General features: G+C 39.4%; 1 protein-coding gene across 4 annotated transcripts in view; it reads right to left on the bottom strand.

Annotated features, from left to right (window-relative positions):
- SIMC1 (SUMO interacting motifs containing 1) overlaps positions 1-17,127 on the bottom strand; it is a 103,472-nt gene that overhangs the window by 62,096 nt on the left and 24,249 nt on the right. The window contains exon 1 of one of the 4 annotated variants that reach the window (XM_055386304.2): positions 10,836-11,079. The exons of the other annotated variants lie outside the window; for them this stretch is intronic. The gene's annotated coding sequence lies outside the window, so the exon portion shown is untranslated. Of the gene's footprint in view, positions 1-10,835; positions 11,080-17,127 lie in introns of those variants that run through there. 4 annotated transcript variants of the gene reach the window in all.

Below are 17,127 nucleotides of genomic sequence, written 5' to 3'. Positions count from 1 at the left end.
AGGGTATCAGCGATGGAAGATGAAATGAATGAAATGAAGCAAGAAGGGAAGTTTAGAGAAAAAAGAATAAAAAGAAACGAACAAAGCCTCCAAGAAATATGGGACTATGTGAAAAGACCAAATCTACGTCTGATTGGTGTACCTGAAAGTGATGGGGAGAATGGAACCAAGTTGGAAAACACTCTGCTGGATATTATCCAGGAGAACTTCCCCAATCTAGCAAGGCAGGCCAACATTCAGATTCAGGAAATACAGAGAATGCCACAAAGATACTCCTTGAGAAGAGCAATTCCAAGACACATAATTGTCAGATTCACCAAAGTTGAAATGAAGGAAAAAATGTTAAGGGCAGCCAGAGAAAAAGGTCGGGTTACCCACAAAGGGAAGCCCATCACACTAACAGCGGATCTCTCGGCAGAAACTCTACAAGCCAGAAGAGACTGGGGGCCAGTATTCAACATTCTCAAAGAAAAGAATTTTCAACCCAGAATTTCATATCCAGCCAAACGAAGCTTCATAAGTGAAGGAGAAATAAAATCCTTTACAGACAAGCAAATGCTGAGAGATTTTGTCATCATCAGGCCTGCCATACAAGAGCTCCTGAAGGAAGCACTAAACATGGAAAGGAACAACTGGTACCAGCCGCTGCAAAACCATGCCAAAATGTAAAGACCATCGAGACTAGGAAGAAACTGCATCAACCAACGAGCAAAATAACCAGCTAACATCATAATGACAGGATCAAATTCACACATAACAATATTAACTTTAAATGTAAATGGGCTAAATACTCCAATTAAAAGACACAGACTGGCAAATTGGATAAAGACACATGCAGAGACACACATAGGCTCAAAATAAAAGGATGGAGGAAGACCTACCAAGCAAATGGAAAACAAGAAAAGGCAGGGGTTGCAATCCTAGTCTCTGATAAAACAGACTTTAAACCAACAAAGATCAAAAGAGACAAAGAAGGCCATTACATAATGGTAAAGGGATCAATTCAACAAGAAGAGCTAACTATCCTAAATATATATGCACCCAATACAGGAGCACCCAGATTCATAAAGCAAGTCCTGAGTGACCTACAAAGAGACTTAGACTCCCACACATTAATAATGGGAGACTTTAACACCCCACTGGCAACATTAGACAGATCAACGAGACAGAAAGTCAACAAGGATACCCAGGAATTGAACTCAGCTCTGCACCAAGCGGACCTAATAGACATCTACAGAACTCTCCACCCCAAATCAACAGAATATACATTTTTTTCAGCACCGCACCACACCTATTCCAAAATTGACCACATACGTGGAAGTAAAGCTCTCCTCAGAAAATGTAAAAGAACAGAGATTGTAAGAAACTATCTCTCAGACCACAGTGCAATCAAACTAGAACTCAGGATTAAGAAACTCACTCAAAACCGCTCAACTACATGGGAACTGAACAACCTGCTCCTGAATGACTACTGGGTACATAACGAAATGAAGGCAGAAATAAAGATGTTCTTTGAAACCAATGAGAACAAAGACACAACATACCAGAATCTCTGGGACGCATTCAAAGCAGTGTGTACAGGGAAATTTATAGCACTAAATGCCCACAAGAGAAAGCAGGAAAGATCCAAAATTGACACCCTAACATCACAATTAAAAGAACTAGAAAAGCAAGAGCAAACACATTCAAAAGCTAGCAGAAGGCAAGAAATAACTAAAATCAGAGCAGAACTGAAGGAAATAGAGACACAAAAAACCCTTCAAAAAATTAATGAATCCAGGAGCTGGTTTTTTGACAGGATCAATAAAACTGATAGACTGCTAGCAAGACTAATAAAGAAAAAAAGAGAGAAGAATCAAATAGACGCAATAAAAAAGATAAAGGGGATATCACCACCGATCCCACAGAAATACAAACTACCATCAGAGAATACTACAAACACCTCTACGCAAATAAACTAGAAAATCTAGAAGAAATGGATACATTCCTTGACACATACACTCTCCCAAGACTAAACCAGGAAGAAGTTGAATCTCTGAATAGACCAATAACAGGATCTCAAATTGTGGCAATAATCAATAGCTTACCAACCAAAAAGAGTCCAGGACCAGATGGATTCACAGCCAAATTCTACCAGAGGTATAAGGAGGAGCTGGTACCATTCCTTCTGAAACTATTCCAATCAACAGAAAAAGAGACAATCCTTCCTAACTCATTTTATGAGGCCAGCATCATCCTGATACCAAAGCCGGGCAGAGACACAACCAAAAAAGAGAATTTTAGACCAATATCCTTGATGAACATTGATGCAAAAATCCGCAATAAAATACTGGCAAACCGAATCCAGCAGCACATCAAAAAGCTTATCCACCATGATCAAGTGGGCTTCATCCCTGGGATGCAAGGCTGGTTCAATATACGCAAATCAATAAATGTAATCCAGCATATAAACAGAGCCAAAGACAAAAACCACATGATTATCTCAACAGATGCAGAAAAAGCCTTTGACAAAATTCAACAACGCTTCATGCTAAAAACTCTCAATAAATTAGGTATTGATGGGACGTATTTCAAAATAATAAGAGCTATCTATGACAAACCCACAGCCAATATCATACTGAATGGGTAGAAACTGGAAGCATTCCCTTTGAAAACTGGCACAAGACAGGGATGTCCTCTCTAACCACTCCTATTCAACATAGTGTTGGAAGTTCTGGCCAGGGCAATTAGGCAGGAGAAGGAAATAAAGGGTATTCAATTAGGAAAAGAGGAAGTCAAATTGTCCCTGTTTGCAGATGACATGATTGTATATCTAGAAAACCCCATCGTCTCAGCCCAAAATCTCCTTAAGCTGATAAGCAACTTCAGCAAAGTCTCAGGATACAAAATCAACGTGCAAAAATCACAAGCATTCTTGTACACCAACGACAGACAGCCAAATCATGAGTGAACTCCCATTCACAACTGCTTCAAAGAGAATAAAATACCTAGGAATCCAACTTACAAGGGACGTGAAGGACCTCTTCAAGGAGAACTACAAACCACTGCTCAATGAAATAAAAGAGGATACAAACAAATGGAAGAACATTCCATGCTCATGGGTAGGAAGAATCAATATTGTGAAAATGGCCATACTGCCCAAGGTAATTTATAGATTCAATGCCATCCCTATCAAGCTACCAATGACTTTCTTCACTGAATTGGAAAAAACTACTTTAAAGTTCATATGGAACCAAAAAAGAGCCCGCATCGCCAAGTCAATCCTAAGCCAGAAGAACAAAGCTGGAGGCATCACACTACCTGACTTCAAGCTATACTACAAGGCTACAGTCACCAAAACAGCATGGTACTGGTACCAAAACAGAGATATAGATCAATGGAACAGAACAGAGCCCTCAGAAATAATGCCACATATCTACAACTATCTGATCTTTGACAAACCTGAGAAAAAAAAACAATGGGGAAAGGATTCCCTAGTTAATAAATGGTGCTGGGAAAACTGGCTAGCCATATGTAGAAAGCTGAAACTGGATCCCTTCCTTACACCTTATACAAAAATCAATTCAAGATGGATTAAAGACTTAAATGTTAGACCTAAAACCATAAAAACCCTAGAAGAAAACCTAGGCATTACCATTCAGGACATAAGCATGGGCAAGGACTTCATGTCTAAAACACCAAAAGCAATGGCAACAAAAGCCAAAATTGACAAATGGGATCTAATTAAACTAAAGAGCTTCTGCACAGCAAAAGAAACTACCATCAGAGTGAACAGGCAACCCACAAAATGGGAGAAAATTTTCACAACCTACTCATCGGACAAAGGGCTAATATCCAGAATCTACAATGAACTCAAACAAATTTACAAGAAAAAAACAAACAACCCCATCAAAAAGTGGGTGAAGGACATGAACAGACACTTCTCAAAAGAAGACATTTATGCAGCCAAAAAACACATGGAAAAATGCTCACCATCACTGGCCATCAGAGAAATGCAAATCAAAACCACAATGAGATATCATCTCACACCAGTTAGAATGGCAATCATTAAAAAGTCAGGAAACAACAGGTGCTGGAGAGGATGTGGAGAAATAGGAACACTTTTACACTGTTGGTGGGACTGTAAACTAGTTCAACCACTGTGGAAGTCAGTGTGGCGATTCATCAGGGATCTGGAACTGGAAATACCATTTGACCCAGCCATCCCATTACTGGGTATATACCCAAAGGACTATAAATGATGCTGGTATAAAGACACATGTACACGTATGTTTATTGCGGCATTATTCACAATAGCAAAGACTTGGAACCAACCCAAATGTCCAACAATGATAGACTGGATTAAGAAAATGTGGCACATATACACCATGGAATACTATGCAGCCATAAAAATGATGAGTTCATGTCCTTTGTAGGGACATGGATGAAATTAGAAATCATCATTCTCAGTAAACTATCACAAGAACAAAAAACCAAATGCCGCATATTCTCACTCATAGGTGGGAATTGAACAATGAGATCACATGGAGACAGAAAGGGGAATACCACGCTCTGGGGACTGTTGTGGGGTGGGGGTAGGGGGTAGGGATAGCATTGGGAGATATACCTAATGCTAGATGATGAGTTAGTGGGTGCAGCGCACCAGCATGTCACATGTATACATATGTAACTAACCTGCACAATGTGCACATGTACCCTAAAACTTAAAGTATAATAAAAAAAAAAAAGAAAAAAAAATTAATGAATTCAGGATCTGGTTTTTTGAAAGGATCAACAAAATTGATAGACCGCTAGCAAGACTAATAAAGAAAAAAAGAGAGAAGAATCAAATAGTCGCAATAAAAAATGATAAAGGGGAGATCACCACCGATCCCACAGAAATACAAACTACCATCAGAGAATACTACAAACACCTCTACGCAAATAAACTAGAAAATCTAGAAGAAATGGATAAATTCCTTGACAAATACACCCTCCCAAGACTAAACCAGGAAGAAGTTGAATCTCTGAACAGACCAATAGCAGGAGCTGAAATTGTGGCAATAATCAATAGCTTACTAACCAAAAAGAGTTCAGGACCAGATGGATTCACAGCCGAATTCTACCAGAGGTACAAGGAGGAACTGGTACCATTCCTTCTGAAACTATTCCAATCAATAGAAAATGAGGGAATCCTCCCTAACTCATTTTATGAGGCCAGCATCATCCTGATACCAAAGCCGGGCAGAGACACAACCAAAAAAGAGAATTTTAGACCAATATCCTTGATGAACATTGATGCAAAAATCCTCAATAAAATACTAGCAAACCGAATTCAGCAGCACATCAAAAAGCTTATCCACCATGATCAAGTGGGCTTCATCCCTGGGATGCAAGGCTGGTTCAATATACGCAAATCAATAAATGTAATCCAGCATATAAACAGAACCAAAGACAAAAACCACATGATTATCTCAATAGATGCAGAAAAGGTTGTTGACAAAATTCAACAACCTTCATGCTAAAAACTCTTAATAAATTAGGTATTGATGGGACGTATCTCAAAATAATAAGAGCTATTTACGACAAACCCACAGCCAATATCATACTGAATGGGTAAAAACTGGAAGCATTCCCTTTGAAAACTGGCACAAGACAGGGATGCCCTCTCTCACCACTCCTCTTCAACACAGTGTTGGAAGTTCTGGCCAGGGCAATTAGGCAGGAGAAGGAAAAAACGGTATTCAATTAGGAAAAGAGGAAGTCAAATTGTCCCTGTTTGCAGATGACATGATTGTATATTTAGAAAACCCCATTGTCTCAGACCAAAATCTCCTTAAGCTGATAAGCAACTTCAACAAAGTCTCAGGATACAAAATCAATGTACAAAAATCACAAGCATTCTTATACACCAATAACAGACAGAGAGCCAAATCATGAGTGAACTCCCATTCACAACTGCTTCAAAGAGAATAAAATACCTAGGAATCCAACTTACAAGGGACGTGAAGGACCTCTTCAAGGAGAACTACAAACCACTGCTCAATGAAATAAAAGAGGATACAAACAAATGGAAGAACATTCCATGCTCATGGGTAGGAAAAATCAATATTGTGAAAATGGCCATACTGCCCAAGGTAACTTATAGATTCAATGCCATCCCCATCAAGCTACCAATGACTTTCTTCACTGAATTGGAAAAAACTACTTTAAAGTTCATATGGAACCAAAAAAGAGCCCGCATCGCCAAGTCAATCCTAAGCCAAAAGAACACAGCTGGAGGCATCATGCTACCTGACTTCAAGCTATACTACAAGGCTACAGTAACCAAAACAGCATGGTACTGGTACCAAAACAGAGACAGAAATAACGCCACATATCTACAACCATCTGATCTTTGACAAACCTGAGAAAAAAAAGCAATGGGGAAAGGATTCCCTAGTTAATAAATGGTGCTGGGAAAACTCCTAGCCATATGTAGAAAGCTGAAACTGGATCCCTTCCTTACACCTTATACAAAAATTAATTCAAGATGGATTAAAGACTTAAATGTTAGACCTAAAACCATAAAAACCCTAGAAGAAAACCTAGGCATTACCATTCAGGACATAGGCAAGGGCAAGGACTTCATGTCTAAAACACCAAAAGCAATGGCAACAAAAGCCAAAATTGACAAATGGGATCTAATTAAACTAAAGAGCTTCTGCACAGCAAAAGAAACTACCATCAGAGTGAACAGGCAACCCACAAAATGGGAGAAAATTTTCGCAACCTACTCATCGGACAAAGGGCTAATATCCAGAATCTACAATGAACTCAAACAAATTTACAAGAAAAAAACAAACAACCCCATCAAAAAGTGGGCGAAGGACATGAACAGACACTTCTCAAAAGAAGACATTTATGCAGCCAAAAAACACATGGAAAAATGCTCACCATCACTGGCCATCAGAGAAATGCAAATCAAAACCACAATGAGATATCATCTCACACCAGTTAGAATGGCAATCATTAAAAAGTCAGGAAACAACAGGTGCTGGAGAGGATGTGGAGAAATAGGAACACTTTTACACTGTTGGTGGGACTGTAAACTAGTTCAACCATTGTGGAAGTCAGTGTGGCGATTCCTCAGGGATCTAGAACTAGAAATACCATTTGACCCAGCCATCCCATTACTGGGTATATACCCAAAGGACTATAAATCATGCTGCTATAAAGACACATGCACACTTATGTTTATTATGGCACTATTCACAGTAGCAAAGACTTGGAACCAACCCAAATGTCCAACAATGATAGATTGGATTAAGAAAATGTGGCACATATACACCATGGAATACTATGCAGCCATAAAAAACGATGAGTTCATGTCCTTTGTAGGGACATGGATGAAATTGGAAATCATTCTCAGTAAACTATCACAAGAACAAAAAACCAAATGCCGCATATTCTCACTCATAGGTGGGAATTGAACAATGAGAACACATGGACACAGGAAGGGAAACATCACACTCTGGGGACTGTTGTGGGGTGAGGTGAGGGGGGAAGGATAGCATTGGGAGATATACCTAATGCTAGATGACGAGTTACTGGGTGCAGCGCACCAGCATGTCACATGTATACATATGTAACTAACCTGCACATTGTGCACATGTACCCTAAAGCTTACAGTATAAAAAAAATTTTTTTTTTTCAGCTTTTCTGCTCTGGTTTCTCCCCATCTTTGTGGTTTTATCTACCTTTGGTCTTTGATGATGGTGACATACAGATGGGGTTTTGGTGCGAATGTCTTTTCTGTTTGTTAGTTTTCCTTCTAACAGTAAGGACCCTTAGCTGCCGGTTTGTTGGAGTTTGCTGGAGGTCCACTCCAGACCCTGTTTGCCTGAGTATCACCAGTAGAGGCTGCAGAACAGTGAATATTCCGGAACAGTAAATGGTGCTGCCTGATCGTTCCTCTGGAAGCTTCATCTCAGAGGGGCACCCAGCTGTGTGAGGTGTCAGTCAGCCCCTACTGGGAGGTGCCTCCCAGTTAGGCTACTCAGGGGTCAGGGACCCACTTGAGGAGGCAGTCTGTCCGTTCTCAGATCTCAAACTCCAAGCTGGGAGAACCACTACTCTCTTCAAAGCTGTCAGATAGGGACATTTAAGTCTGCAGAAGTTTCTGCTGCCTTTTGTTCGGCTACGCCCTGCCCCTAGAAGTGGAGTCTACAGAGGCAGGCAGGCCTTGAGCTGCGGTGGGCTCCACCCAGTTTGAGCTTCCTGGCTGCTTTGTTTACCTACTCAAGCCTCAGCAATGGCGGGCACCCTTCCCCAAGCCTCGCTGGCACCTTGCAGTTCAATCTCAGACTGCTGTGCTAGCAATGAATGAGGCTCCATGGGTGTGGGACCCTCCAAGCTAGGCACGGGATATAATCTGCTGGTGTGCCGTTTGCTAAGACCATTGGAAAAGCACAGTATTAGTGTGGAGTGACCCCATTTTCCAGGTGCCATCTGTCACAGATTCCCTTGGCTAGGAAAGGGAATTCCCTGACCCTTTGCGCTTCTCAGGCGAGGCAAAGCCTCGCCCTGCTTCAGCTCTTGCTCAGTGGGCTGCACCCACTGTCGTGCACCCACTGACAAGCCCCAGTGAGATGAACCTCAGTTGGAAATGCAGACATCACCCGTCTTCTGTGTCACTCACCCTGGGAGCTGTAGACTGGAGCTGTTCCTATACGGCCATTGTGGAACCTAGGATTTCGATATACATTTCTATATATGTGTTGTCTACAAATAAGTCTTACTTCCTTTCCAATCTGTATGCTTTTTTTTTTTTTGCCTTATTGCAATTGCTAAGGCATTCAGTATAATTCTGAATAGAAGTGCCAAAAACAGACATTCTTGCTTTTTGTTTTTTGAGATGGGGTCTCGCTATGTCACACAGGCTGGAGTGCAGTGGAGTGATCCTATGACTTCAGCCTCCTATGTAGCAGGGACTGCAGGTGCGTCCCACCACGCCCAGCTTTTTTTTTTTTTTTTTTGTAGAGATGGGATGTCACTACAGACTGGTCTTGAACTCCTGGGCTCAAGGAATCCTCTTGCCTTGGTCTCCCAAAGTGGTGGGATGACCAGCGTGAGTCACTGTGCCTGGCCCTTGTTTTTTTTCTAATTTTTATAACTGCATAGTAGATATATATATTATATATTATATTACATATGTTATATATAATATATGTTATATATCATATATACATTATATACATAATATATAATATATAATTATATACATTATAATATATAATTATATACATTATAATATATAATTATATGCATTATAATATATAATTATATGCATTATAGTATTATATAATTATATGCATTATAATATATAATTATATACATTATAATATAATATATAATTATATACATAATATAATATATAATCATATACATTATAGTATAATGTATATAATTATATACTAATATATAATAATTATATATATATAATTATATATTATATATTATATATCTATGGGGTACATGAGATATTTTGAGACAGGAATATTTTACAGGAATATTTTGAGACATTGTATAATGTGTAATAATCACATCAGGGTAAATGGGTATCCATCACCTCAAGAATTCATTTCTTTGTTAAGAACATTCCAATTGTACTCCCTCAGTCATTTTGAAATGTATGATAAAATATTGCTTACTGTAGTCACCTTGTTGTGCTATCAAATACTAGATCTTATTCATTGTATCTAAAAATATTTTTGTGGCCATTAACCATCCATTCTCTCCCAACCCCCTACTCCCCTTCCTAGTCTCTGGTAACCATCATTCTACTCACTATCACCATGAGTCTAATTTTTAGCTCTCATAAACAATGAGGACATGCAAAGTTTGTCTTTGTGTGCCTAACTTATTTCACTTAACAGAATGTCGTCCAGTTCTGGAAGGTTATTAACAATTATTGATTCTATTTCTTTATTGGATATAGGTCTACTTAAATTATCTACTCATATACTTTTTTTTTTTGAGACAGAGCCTTGCTCTGTCACCCAGGCTGGAACGCAGTGGCGACATCTTGGCTCACTGTAACCTCCGCCTCCAGGGTTCAAATGATTCTCAGGCCTCAGCCTCCTGAGTAGCTGGGATTACAGGTGCCTGCCACCATGCCTGGCTAATTTTTGTATTTTTAGTAGAGATGGGGTTTTGCCATGTTGGCCAGGCTGGTCTCGAACTCCTGACCTCAGGTGATCCGCCCACCTTGGCCTCCCAAAGTGCTGGGATTACAGGCCACCATGCCTGGCCCCTCTTTACTCTTCCCTCTCCTCCCAGTGCTGTGAGTTGTGCTGCCTGAAGTTGGGGAAGGGGTGACATAAGCTTTCCCTTGGCTGCCCCAGCTGGTGTCTCACTAGATCGTGTGGACCCCAAATCCACTGGCTCGGAGCCCAACACAGCACCAGGACTTGTGCAGGAATTGCAGTCCTTGTGGCCTAGACTGCCTTTCAAATTTATTTAGCACCCCAGAGCACCTTAGCCCATGGTGGTAGGGCTAGCTGGAACTCAAGTTCCGACTGCTAGGATGGACGATTTGCCTCTGGGTATGTCTGTTCTAAATGCTTCTGCTGTGGGCACTGGCCAAATTCTGCCATGTGTTGTTTTCTGCTGTGACAGGGCTGCAGTGAGTTCCAATGCAAAGTCTCACGATCACTTCGCTTTCCCTTCCCCAAGCACACATATTCTCTCTCCACATCATACTGCACTGCTGGATGATGGAGGAGGTGTGGTACAGGCAATTCAAGACTATCTTTCCTAACTTCTTCAGTGCCTCTTTCCTTAATATGTTAAAACCAGGTACTGTGATTGCTCACCTGAGTTTTAGTTCTTCTGAAAGTGCTTTCTTGTGTGGATAGTTGTTCAAGTTGGTGTTCTTGCTTGGGGGACAAATGCTGGAGGGTTCTATTCAGCCATCTTGCTCTGCCTTCCCTGCTTGTTCTTGAACTTAGAAGAAAGAATTTCAGACTTCCATCATTAAGTATAATTCTAGCTGTGAGGTTTTCACAGATGCCTTGAAGGAAGTTCCCTTCTTTTCCTAGTTTACTCAGAGTTTAAATTGGGAAGAGCTATTACATTTTGTCAAATGCTTCTTCGGCATCTGTTAAGATGATGATGATTTTTTGTTCTACTAATATCAGAATTTATATTGATGGATTTTCTAGTGTTAAATTAACCTTGCAATCCTGGGAAAGCTTCTCTTGGTTATGATGTATCGTTCTTTTCCTATATTGATGGGCTTCAGTGAATCGATATTTTGTTAAGAATTTTTGCATATTTATCCTGGGCACAGTGGTGCATGCCTGTAATCCCAGCACTTTGGGAGGCCTAGGCAGGAGGATCTCTTGAGCTCAGGAGTTCAAGACCAGCCTGGGCAACAAAGCAACACCTTGCCTCTACAAAATAAAATAAAATAAAATAAACTTGCTGGGCGTGGTGGTGTATGCCAGTGGTCCCAGCTACCTGGGAGGCTCAGAAGGGAGGACGGCTTAAACCTGGGAGGTCAAGGCTGCAGTCAGCTGTGGGGTCACCACTGCACTCCAGCCTGGGCAATAGAGTGAGGCATCATCTCTCAGAAAAAAAAAAATTTGCATGTTTATGTGGGATTTTTATTTGTAATTTTCTATTTTTGTAATTTTTCTGTTTTTGTTATCAGAGTAAAACTGATTTAATAAAATAACTTGAGAAACAGTCCTACCCCTTCTATTTAAGTTGTGTTTGAATGGTACTATGTCTTTCTTAAATGTTTGGTGAAATTCACCAGTGAACCTCTTTGCACCTGAAATTTGCTTTGCAGGAAAGGTACAAATTAAAATTACAAATTCAATTTCTTTAGTAGACATAGGGCTATTAATATTTTATCCGCCTTCTTGTGTTAGTTTTATGACTTGTGTTTTTCCAGAAATTTGTCCATTTCATTTATCAAATTTATTGGCATAAAATTGTTCATAATATTTCCTATCAACTTTATAATTCTATACTCTATATAGATTTATTCCCAATTCCTATTTTTATCCCCAATATTGGTAACATTTTTTAAATCCCTGATCAATCTAGCTAGATATTTATCAACTTTATTGATCTTTTTAATGTTTCCTATTTCATCTATTTCTGTTATCTTTATTATTTCCTTCTTTCTACTTTATATTTAATTTGTTCTTTCTCTAGCTTCTTAAATGGAAGCTTAGGTTTAGACTTTTTTCTTTTCTAACATTAACATTTAAAACTAAAAATTTCACTGTAATGACTACTTTGGCTTCATCCCACAATTTAAAAAAGTATGTGAATTTTTCTGAAGGACACAATTTTTAATATGTAGTCATTTTATTATCATGTGGTTCAAATTTACTTTCATTATGGTCAGAAAACATACTCTGTAAGATTTTAATCTTTTGAAATACACTGAGACTCATGTCCTAACACACGGCCTACCCTGGTGAATCTTCCTTGTGTACTTAGGGAGAAAAACTGTATTCTGTATTTGTTAGTTACAGTTCTATAAATATCAATCAGGTCATGGTAGTTAATAGTGTTTTTCAGATCTTTGATTTCTTTACTTTGGTGGGGGCGATCCAGTTGTATTATCAACTACAGAGTGAAAAGTGTCCAACTACGGTTGTAGTTTGACTGTTTTCCCTATCTTAGTTCAGTTGTTTGCTTCATGTATTTTGAAACTGTATTTATTAGGTGCATATACACATGTAATTCTTAAAACTTCCTAATGTATTAACTCTTTTATCATTATGAAAGATTCCTCTTAGTCTCCAGAAATCTTCCTTGTATTGATGTCTTGTTTTTCTGGTAAGAATAGAGTTACTACAAATTTCTTGTGCATACTATTTGCATGGTACATTTCTTTCTATCCCTTTACTCTCAGTGTATTTGCATCTTTATATGTAGAATGTCTCTCATATAGACAGTACATCTCATATAGATAGCACATACTTGGTTCTTGCTTTTTTTTTGGTCCAGTCTGACAATCTCTGCCTTTTGTTTAGAATTTTGGTCTATTTACACTTAATTATTTACATGTTCACTTTTAAACCTACAATCATACCATCTCTTTCCTATTTCTTCTATCCATTATTTGTTTCATTGTCCCTCTTTTCCTACCTCCCTTTATGCTAGTGACATATTTTTTGGCATTACATTTTAATTCCTCTATTGGTTTTCTATCTATATGTCTTTTCATTATATTTTTAGTGGTTGCTCTTGGGACTACAGTGTATACATTCAATTTATTCCAGTGTACTTTAGAAAATTTTAGAAAATGTATTGAATTACTTCTTGGCACAGCATGGTGGCTCAGGCTTGTAGTCCTAGCACTTTGGGAGGCCAAGGCGGGCAGATCGCTTGCGCTCAGGAGCTGGAGACCAGCCTTGGCAACATGGTGAAACTCCATCCCTACAAAAAAATTTGGCTGGCGTGATGGTGTGCACCTGTAGTCCCAGCTACTTGGGGGTGCTGAGTCAAGAGGATTGCTTGAACCTGGGAGGTTGAGGCTGCAGCGAGCTGAGATTGCATCACTGCACTCAAGCCTGGGGGACAAAGCCAGACAAAGACAAGCCTGGGGGACAAAAAAAAAAAAAAAAAAAAAAACAGAAAGAAAAGAAAATTTATCGAATTACTTAAGGTAAAACTATAGAAACCTTACAAAGTATTCCACTCACCTGTGCCTCATCCTGTATTTCTGGTGTCCTGTGTATTATCTGTATACATTGTAAACACATCAGCACAGTAGTACTATACGTTTCAGTCACTTGTCTTTTAAAGATATTAAGACATAACAAAAAATCATTATTTTTGTTTTACACACATTTACAATTTCATGTGCTCTTCACTCCTTTGTGTAGATCCAAATATCCATTTAGGTGTCATTTCCCTTCAGCCAAAATGTCTTATAGTGCAGGTCTGCTAGTGAAAAATTCTCTCATCTCTGTTTATCCAAAAATGTCTTTATTTTCCCCCTATTTTTGAAGGATAATTTTTCCAGATGCAGAATTCTTGGCTGAAAGCTTTCTTTTTTCCATCATTTGAATATGTTGGTCCAATGTCTTTTGACCTCCACAGTTTCTGATAAGAAGTGAGGTGTTAATTGCACTGTTGTTCCCTATGTACGATATACCATTTTTCTCTGGACAGTCAATAAGTGGTTTTCTTTGTAATTATCTTGCTTTCAGTCTGCTGTACTACTTGGGTAAGTTAATTTTTTCCCACAAAATGTGAGAAAATTCCAGTCATTATTTCTTCAAAAAATTTTCTATAATCTACTGCTGCCCCTCCTTCTAAGACTCTAATTATACCTATTATGGATTGTTTGATATTGCCCTACATATCTCTTTTCAACTTTATTCCATCTTTTTCTCTCCTGTTTCTGGAAACTGGGTGATTTCTATTGATCTAGCTTGAACTTCATGGCTTCTTTTGCCAATCTGCTTTGTTTTGTAATCTACTGTTGAAGCTATTTAGATTTTTAAAAAATTTCAGTTACTGTATTTTTCAACTCTCAAATTTCCATTTTTATAGTTTCCATTTCTTGGTTGAGATTTTCCACCCCACTCATTGATGTCATAGTTTAACTCATTGAACACATTTACAATAATTGCTTTGAAGTTTCTGTTAAATCCAACTAGGCTCACTCAGAGTCAGTTTCTATTGACTGCCCTTTCCCCCTCCTTGAGTATGAGTCACACTTCTGTTTCTTTGCACGCCTAGACACTGGGTTTAACTGTGTTCTTCTAAGAATTGTTGTGGGGTTTTTGTTGTTCTAGTAGATATTAATAATTAACCTGCCTAGATTCGAACTGCAAACTTTGTCTCCCTTGCACAATATAGGTACTGATATCTTTGTTCTTATGGTTTCCAGCTGCTGTTGTTTTAACCTGGCCTCTTGAGGTGGTGGGGGGGGGGTCCTCTGCTGTGCCTACATAATTTGGCTGTCAGCCAACCACCTGAGCAGTCATTATACTAAAATTTTGCAGTTCACCCTTCGTATGATTTTTCTTGTTTGCAGGGATTCCTCTGTAATTTCTTGCTCCGCCAGCCTTGACCTCTGTCCCCTGACATTTCAAGTCCATAAAATCTCAGCTTTCTGCCACCCAAGTTGCAAATGATTGGGGAATGCAATCAGTTAAAAAAGCCGCAAAGTCACAGATATCACCCTATGCAGCTATCTTGTAAGAATAGATTCCTCTCTGGTATCTGCCTGATTTTTCACCGGGCCCTCAGAGAGTACTTTAACTGTGAGGCAGTTTTACAGATTGGAAGTAGAATCCAACTGCATTGCTCTTCAAATTTTGGAGAGAGTCAGTTGCTCCCCTCTTTGATGGTTCCATAGCACACTGTACATACTAATATTACTTTAGCACATATCATGAGGCATTTTGCAGGGTACTCAATTATCTTCTCCCCCGTTTGAGAATAACCTCTCTTTGTATCCTGTATCCTTGGTAGCTATAAGGTACTTGGATCCAACACGATTAATAAATAAATTTAATCTAATAATATTTGTTAATTTATTCTCATTTCATTGTTCTCTCATACTCTCCCTAACTCCTAATTAAGTAATTTGCATTTCCATCACATATTGCTCCAATTAAACTTTCACAGATAACAAATTATCTAATTTTAACAGTTGTTTTGCCAGAGGGAGGAGAAACACAGATTACTAAGGCATCCCGATATTTGGCATCTGCAGAGTGAAACTAGGAAATAACTCCAACAGGCCTCCTAATTAACCCTATTTTCAGACATTGTGAGGTGAATGTTATTCACATTTTAGAGCAAAACAAAGAAAGCTCAGAAACCAGAACACTTTTCTTTTGGGGCTTTGGATTTAAGAAATTGGAAGTGTCAGATTCACCTATACCAGCAAACTGCTGACCCGAGGCTTATCACCCACTTATGGTGTTGATAGTGGGATATGCTGCCTGCCACTCTAGTTTCTGTTCACAGTTTCTGGTTAATTTTACTCTTTGGAGACTTCTGTTAATTCTTGCCAGCCTGGCTAGCAGGACAAATTAGTTTCGGTCAGAATCCTGTTTGTTTGTTTGTTTGAAGTGGAGAGTCCTTCTAAGTTGGCTATACTCCTGAAGGAAAAAATTCCTGGTCAAGGCTTGTGTTGAATTTCTATCCAGTGACCTTGTTAAACTCCCTCAATTAGGTCCTAGGAGGGTTTTGTTGTTGTTGTTGTTGGGGGTGGGTATATTCCTTTAGATCTTCTGCATAGACAATCATGTCATCTGGAAATAGGGACAGTTTCATTTCTTTTTTCCAATCTGTATGCCTTTTATTCCCCTTTCCTATTTTACTTTTTTCGTAGAAATGGTATCTCCCTACCTTGCTCAGGCTGGTCTTGAACTCCTGGGCCCAAGCAATCTTCCCTCCTTGGCCTCCCAAAGTGCTGGGATTATAGGCATGAGCCACCATGCCTGGCCTATTTCCTTTTCTTAACTAATTGCACCAGCTGAGACTTCCAGCACCATCTGAATAGGAGCAGTAAAAGCAAATATCATTGCTTTGTTCTAAATCTCACAGTCCACAATCAAATGTGGGAGCAATGGGCTGATCTAAGGTTTGAACTTAAAATTAAAAGGAAAGCAGAGTGTAAAAGTCTGAAAAATTTGCAACCCAGTCCTGTGGTAGGGAAGGAACAAGCATTTTTAGGAGAGAAATTTAAAGGGGCTGAAGAGCAACCACTTGCAACAGAAATTAGCAAGACAATGGGAAAAAGGCCTAGAGGCCTAGAAGGACAGAATGGTTTCAGGAGCCCAATCCAAATTCAGGCTGTTCAGGCCACAGTCAGGGCTCAAAAGGCCCCAGGCATGGCTCAGGCTGCCAATCAGAGGCCCTGGTAGCTTCCATGTGGTGTTAAGCCTGTAGACACACAGAATGCAAGAGCGCATTCTGGCAGTTTTCACCTAGATTTCGGAAGATGTATCAGAAAGTCTGCATGCCCAGGCAGAAGCCTGCCACAGGGGCAGAGCCCCCACAGAGAGACTCTACTAGGGCAGTGCCAAGGGGAAATGTGGGGTTGGAGCCCCCATAGAGTCCCTACTGGGGTACTCCTTAGTAGAACAAGGCTGCTGCCCTCCAGAGCTGAGAGTGGTA

This window comes from Gorilla gorilla, chromosome 4 (genome assembly GCF_029281585.2).
Source record: "Gorilla gorilla gorilla isolate KB3781 chromosome 4, NHGRI_mGorGor1-v2.1_pri, whole genome shotgun sequence".
NCBI classification, from domain to species: domain Eukaryota; kingdom Metazoa; phylum Chordata; class Mammalia; order Primates; family Hominidae; genus Gorilla; species Gorilla gorilla.
This window is presented reverse-complemented; position numbering and strand designations above follow the sequence as displayed.